Here is a 6,905-nt window from a genome sequence, read left to right on the forward strand (position 1 = left end):
TGGTGAAAGGGTTAGTAACATAAAATCCTGACAAGGAAGGGAAAAAAGCCTTTATTATAACACATATTTCTCATGAAGTTTTCTAAGTGTCCATCTTTATCCTGACTGCATTAGTCACCCACAGATGTTTAACAAAGTACCTGACTTAACAGTTAAGGTAACAGGCCTTGCTTGTCTCAGAAAAGCCTGGGATAATGTTCTGAGTCAGGGTGGTTTTAATTCAGGGTCTTTCCATCACAAAAAAGTGGGTCAAACTGTTGATTGGGACTGCTGTCATCTGTCAGCTGTACGAAGGTCTAGTGAACTCACTCTCATGTGCTTTAGTAGATGGCAGGGATCTAATTACAATCTTACCCATGTGATCCAAGGGAACAGGGGTAAGCAAGTGAGCCCATGCCTGAAGCCAATCTCAGGACAATGGCAGCCCACAATTTCTGCCAGGTGCTATTCTTGAAGAAATAGTCATCATGGTCACTCATGGGGGGATGGTGCCATGGGGTTCCTCGAGAGGAGAGAGGGAAGGAGGGAGGCACTGCTGACCGTGAGTGCAGGGCAGTCATTTAAGCCCGGCCCAGGCTTGGGTGGAGGAGAGTGCAGAACTCGGGCCTCTTTCAGTACAGTGGCGTGATATGCAGGCAAACCTTTGCTTGAAACTCTGTTCCTCACCTTACAATCCAGAAGATGACAATAACAAAAAGAAGTGTGCTTCCAGAATATACCTAGAATTCCATTTTATTTTAATATTTAAATCATGACATATGCTATTTACTTTAAAATATCTCAACTTCCAAACAGTAGGATTTACGGAAGAAACAAGTATATCATGATCAGAGGTTACAGAGCTGCTCAGGGGATAAAAGTGCTTGCCATGCAAGCATGAGTCCCTGCTTTCAGATCCCCAGAACCATGTAAAACCAGATGTCATAGCACTAACATCTGTAATCACAGCATGCCTATAGCAAGAAGGGAGGTGAAACCAAGAGAATCTTCTTGAAGCTCATGGGCCACCACACTTGGTGAATGCCATGGTAAACAATGAGAGATCCTGCCTTAAATGAGGTGTAATATTAGGATAGACACCTGAGCTTGATCTCTGACCTGTGTACATGCATGCCATGGTGCTTCTGCACCTGCCAGAGAGGGAGAGGAAGAGGTGATGGAGAAAGATGCTGAGGATATGGAAAATGCACCAAAGCAGAAATCCAGAAGCTGTTGAGAACTCAACCTTAACGTAGATTTAAAGCATACCCTCTAAGGCTCAGGAAATTTTGTGAAAGAAGGGGTGGAAAGAATGTAAGAGCCATAAGGTAGGAGGGAATATCCAGAGACATCTCCCCCACCCAACCCTGCCACAATGGGTACCTGCTACTTTCACAACTCATAGCCCACAACTTTATTGTGAATACCAGAAAGGAGGGCCCTCAGTGCAGTGGGAGCAGAAAGGAGAGAAATGATGGTACCAACTTGTGATGTGTACATGCAGCGTTTCTACTTAATAATAAAAAAAACACAAGTTTTTCCATGTAACAAATAATAATTTCTTAGAAAAATGCAATACTTGAAATACATGATTCCCATTTGCCTCTGATCCATCTTTAGATAGCTGGCTTATTTATTTAGGAACCAAAGAAAGCCTCACCTGACTGATGCACTGAGTGTATTCTTTGTGGTTCTTATGTAGCTTCTGCAAATTGCTTGCTTAACTGGAGGCCTGTTTATTTCTTTGAGCAAGAATATTTGCAATTAATTCTGTGTACCTCTTGTTTTTTGACAACAAAAGATGAGTGTTGTTGTCAGCTTCATGATGCTGGGATGAACCCCAAACCAGACATAGTTTATGGGAGGGCAGAATTTAGTTCAGGCTTACAGATTCAGGAGACACTGCATAATGGTAAAAGAGGCTGGCCCCTTTCACAGATCCAAATAGAGAGAGAAGAAACTTCCACCAGCACCACCAAAAGCAAGCACCAAACCAATAGCAGGGAATCCCAGACAGAGTGCAAGCACGCTGCATACCTTTTGACTGGAAATAGATCAGCCCCTCAATAACACCTTAGTGCTAAACCCCAGGATCTATCCACAATGATACCTCTTGCAGCCAGACAGCTAGAAATCCAGGTAACAAGCTTTAAAATAAAACATTTGAGTCCATAGGGGAACACAAATTTAAACTACTACAATGAGTAAAGATATTCAATTATTTTTTCAGCATTGTGAGATTGAGTAGTCTCTGAAAACTCTTGTCTGATCACTGAAGCATGCTGATCATCTCCCAGAATCCTTTCATTCTGTGCTACAAAATGGAGGTTTTTCTGATTAGATTGTTCCTTTAACATTTATTATGGAATTCTTCTAGAAAGAATATTTTTTCTCTCATCATCTTTTGGTTTCCCTGAAATGTAGCTCCTATAGGAAAAGCAAGGCAGGGTTGAAGAGATGGCTTAGCAGTTAAGTTGTTTGTATGCGAAGCCTAGGGATGCAGGTTAGATTTACCAGTATTTACATAAGCCAAATACACAAGGTGGTTCATGAATCTGAAGTTTGTTTACAGTGGCTAGAAGCCTTAGCACACCCATTCACTCTTTCTTTCTATCTGTCTCTCTGAAAGAAAGAAAGAAAGAAAGAAAGAAAGAAAGAAAGAAAGAAAGAAAGAAAGAAAGAAGGAAAGAAAGAAAAGGAAAGATAAATTATTATCTCTGGGTAAATACCTATGTCAACATTTCTCCATAGATATTGGATGTTTGAAATTTATTCTTGTTGATCAATTTTGCTGTTATTTCTCTGGAAACCTCTGAAGTTCATCATAGAGGGTATTGATTAAAACATATACCATGGATTTTTTTTTTTTTTGTACTTCTGGGAGTATGTAGCTTTATTCCTCAGATAGTAAGTTTTGTACATAAGTACAGAGATACAACTGAGGAATTAATTTACAAACCATGTTTTCGCAACACATCAGAATCTGCTAGTTAAGCCTCAAGAGCCTATTAAAAATACCAAAGTGTATTACTCAGTCACCAATCTAAGAGAGAATTTTGACTCAAGTATAAATGAAATTGTAATTATATAAATATATTTATAAATATTTATACAATTATATACTTATACATAACCACTTACACAGACTTAGGAAAAAAAATGCAAGAACATTAATTCAAAAGGATTCACTGAAGAACAAAATTTCCCATGATTTTCTTGAGGAAATACATAACCCATTTTTTAGGTAGGTTCCCTCAAAATCCAACTATTAAAAACCATATAATTGTATACTAGCAACACACAGAATCTTTTCTTTTAAATCCCCTAGTTGCCAAGAGAGTAATCTTCAAGTATATGGGAACCCGGAAGGTCTCTGAGCAACAGCAAATTATGTTCAAGTAGAAAAATCAATCTGAACTGACCAAATAGTCATTCTATATTAATGGTTTTGTGACTGGTCAGTCCTGATTATGCCACCAAATCACTGTTACCCATCAGAGGACTCTAAAGGTTAATGGAAAACTGAGCATATAATGAAGCTGGTAAGTAAATAATGGTATTATACAGAGATTCAGGATGGCCTCTTCTAAGTAACACTGGAAGAAGCTTCTACCAACTACAATTTGAATGTGGATTTTGTGGCAGAAGACCCTCACCATATCTGAAGATTACTGTAATCTCCATAGGCCCCCTTACTACTTGTCTTAGGAACTGAGTGCAGAGGTCTTCCTCTCAGAGACTTTCAGTTTTGATATTTTCTAAAACAAAACAGCATGAAGAATTAAGGTCAATCAGTCACCAGAGCATTTTAGAGATTATTCCAACCAGGGGCAAAAAAAAAAAGAATCACTATTTCTAACCAAAAGAACATGGTTAGCAACTCTCAGCTGCAGGCTTTTCTTCCCCCACTGGGACATATAAGTATGCTTTAAGCACATAGGACATTCAATAACCGCAGTAGTTATAATTACAAGCTATTGTACTGCATGAATAATGAACACCTGCCTTCTTACAGATCACTATGGACTTAAGACAATACAGCCAAAAGAACTACTATGTTGCACAGGCAAAACCAGAAAGCACCTTCCAATCCCACTCAAAATATGCTCACTAGGACTATATGGTGGAATTTAATGAATATTAATGAAGTAACGATGAAGAAAACTGTCTCAGGCCAGGACAGCCGTGGTGCAATACACTCATTTGGACAATAACACAAATCAAGGAAATAACTCTTGTTAACTGGAAAATGGAAATCCTTTGTGAAAAACTTAAATATGGCAACCAGTATTATAAAGGATGCTTTTCCCACATAAACAATTGCCTGTATATTTCTTGAGATCTTCCTACACAAAGAACAAAATGTATGTTAAGAGATTTTCCTCTCCCTACTAAACAGGGGCTTGGAAAGAGGTTGTTTTTATTCTGCCCCTAGGTATTCTTTGTCAAAGGAGTCTGAGGGGCAGTATGATTGGATCCCAAAAAAGTATCATGAAAGGGAGAGACCAGTTATTAGAACATAAATTTCCTCCTGCTAGTACTGACAGAGATCTTATCTTCATATTTCTATTTGGTCATTTGATTAGGTTAAGAAACAAAGTGGGAAACAGAGGAGAGAGGGAGGAGGAAAAAAAAAGGGACAGCGACTGCAAGTGAGAACAGGAAATAAAAGTTGACTTGCTTGCCCAACTTTGGTTCTAAGGTCCTATGGACCAAAATGCATACATAGTAACATGGTATTTCATAGGAAAAGAGAAAAATGGGAGAGAAAAAATGAGAGAGGCCAGGTTACAGTGTTAATTTCTTTCCTGTACAAAAACAGTCTCTTGAGGACAAAGGCCTGCCTCTTGTAAAGTAATGTCATAATCCAGATGAGAGAGCTTCCTGCAAGGGAAGTTGGTGAGAAGTTCAAAACGTTCATTTGGGTATCCTTTAGACTGAACATGCTTCACCAAAGCTAGCAGTTTAGCTTGCTCCGAAAGAGTGTTCTGTTCCCTTTTTCCATCTGGGTACCGCAACAACAGCTGTGCTTTTGGTCCATTTACATCTACTCCCTCCACTATTCATCTGACTTTTCAGGTGACATCTCCAATATCTCTGGATCCATAGCTGGCAATCCTTGGTGGTTTGAGGCTGTCTCAGGCTCAGTTCTGGCTGGGTGCTCAGTCTGTGGCCTTCTGTTCTCCTCTTTTCTGTGCCCCAAATCTTTGTGAGGAGATTTTCTGGACTTGGTAAGATTCTCTATTTCTTCTTCTTCTTCAGAGCCACAGACAGATATGAACTCCTCATTGCCAGAAAAAAGCTCAGATTCAGACTCTTCATCCGAACAGCTGTCCTGTTTTGCCTGTGTTGAATCAAAATGTGTCTCTTGCAAGGAGGCTCTGATGGCAGCTTTGAGCTGGCTGTCTTCACTTGCATCTATAAGGCTTTCAGATCGGGCACATTTTTTTGGGGGGAGGGGGCTACTAGAAAGTCCATCCAGTTGCCCATGTTCACCCAGAAATCCTGTCATTTGGTCCAAGAAAGAAGATAGGTCTAATTGATGCCATTCTACTAGCTTCTGACCTGTTCGTGGGTCCAAGATGGAAACATAGGGGAAATCCCCTAATTTATAGAACTGTATATATCTCTGACCTTCTTCACTGTCATGATAAACCTGCAAGAAAATGAAATGTTCCCGAATAATGTTCTTCACAGCTTCATTGCTCCATACGTCACGGTTGAGGCATGCAAAGTCTTGAACATTTTGAATGTTTATCATCAGCCACTTATTATGCATCTGTCCACACTCTTTGGCCTGGAGTTTGTTTGCTGTGGCTGGAGGTCCTCGTGCGACCATACACACTCTCTCTCTCCTCTGAATCTGTCTGTGTTTCAAAGCTGCCTTTGTGCATCAAGTCAATGGGTGGCCGGAATAGATCTGCGAGGGTGGTCAATTTTTTATCTATTGCTCCTCCATTTCTTAATTCCTGTTCTTGCCTAATAGTTTCAGTTTGGAAGTCCCGTTAACCATCAAATATTGAACGCACAGGTCGTCGTCTTTCAGGAGCACCAAACAAAGGTTCTGGTTCCACTAATATTTCTTGCTTTTGAGGAACTGGGGCACATACTTCTTCTCTGCAAAGCCAAAGGACCAGGTTCAATTCCCCAGAACCTGTGTCTGGAGTTCTGAAGTTTGCACTGGCTGGAGGCTTCAGTGCACCCATTCCTTCTCTCTCTCTTCGGTGTGTGGTCTGATAATAGAGACACTTGCTGAACTGGTACTGGGCTCTTCAGCAATTCCTCCACCATCCAAAAGCGTAGTGACCGCCATCTCCAGATTATTGTTGCAAGCTTCAAGCGTATGTTTTCCTACATTTTCACTTGCAACGGTGATGGTGGTCAATTGCTGGATTAACCCCTTCAGCGCCGACGACACTGCAGAGCCCCCGTGGGCAGTCATCTTCGCGACGCCGCTGCATCAGCGGAAGAACAACCTACCACGGATTTTTACACATTCGTATGTTTAACCCATTGCTTTGGCTATGCTTTACTAATTTATTAATCTCTCTCCATATTTCTTAGTTATATTTGTCATCATCTAATATACTGTATACTTTTAAATGTTCTTATTTTTTCCACTACTGGAACATATTTTTTTTATAGCAGGAGTTCTGCTTTTTCCAATCATTACATTTCAAATCTAGAAAAGCCCCCAACACCTGTAAGTGCTCAATAAATAAGTATTGAAAATTGATCAAGGAGACTAATACCATAGTGCTCTCTCCATCCCTCCTTCCCTCCTCCCCTCTCTGTGTGGGGAAAGTCTGAATGAAAGAACAAAGAAGAGGAAGACAGAGATGGAGAAAAGCTACAACTGCAAACATTTAAGCAAAAGATTTGGTGTCAACAAAGACATGACTGCAAAGAAGAAAAATCAGAAAATT

At 40.2% G+C, this 6,905-nt stretch overlaps 1 pseudogene; it reads right to left on the bottom strand.

Moving 5' to 3' along the window:
• Positions 1-4,775: 4,775 nt before the first annotated feature.
• Positions 4,776-6,421, bottom strand: LOC101612991 (annotated as a pseudogene).
• Positions 6,422-6,905: the final 484 nt, after the last annotated feature.

Source organism: Jaculus jaculus, chromosome 12 (genome assembly GCF_020740685.1).
Source record: "Jaculus jaculus isolate mJacJac1 chromosome 12, mJacJac1.mat.Y.cur, whole genome shotgun sequence".
In the NCBI taxonomy this organism is placed as follows: Eukaryota; Metazoa; Chordata; class Mammalia; order Rodentia; family Dipodidae; genus Jaculus; species Jaculus jaculus.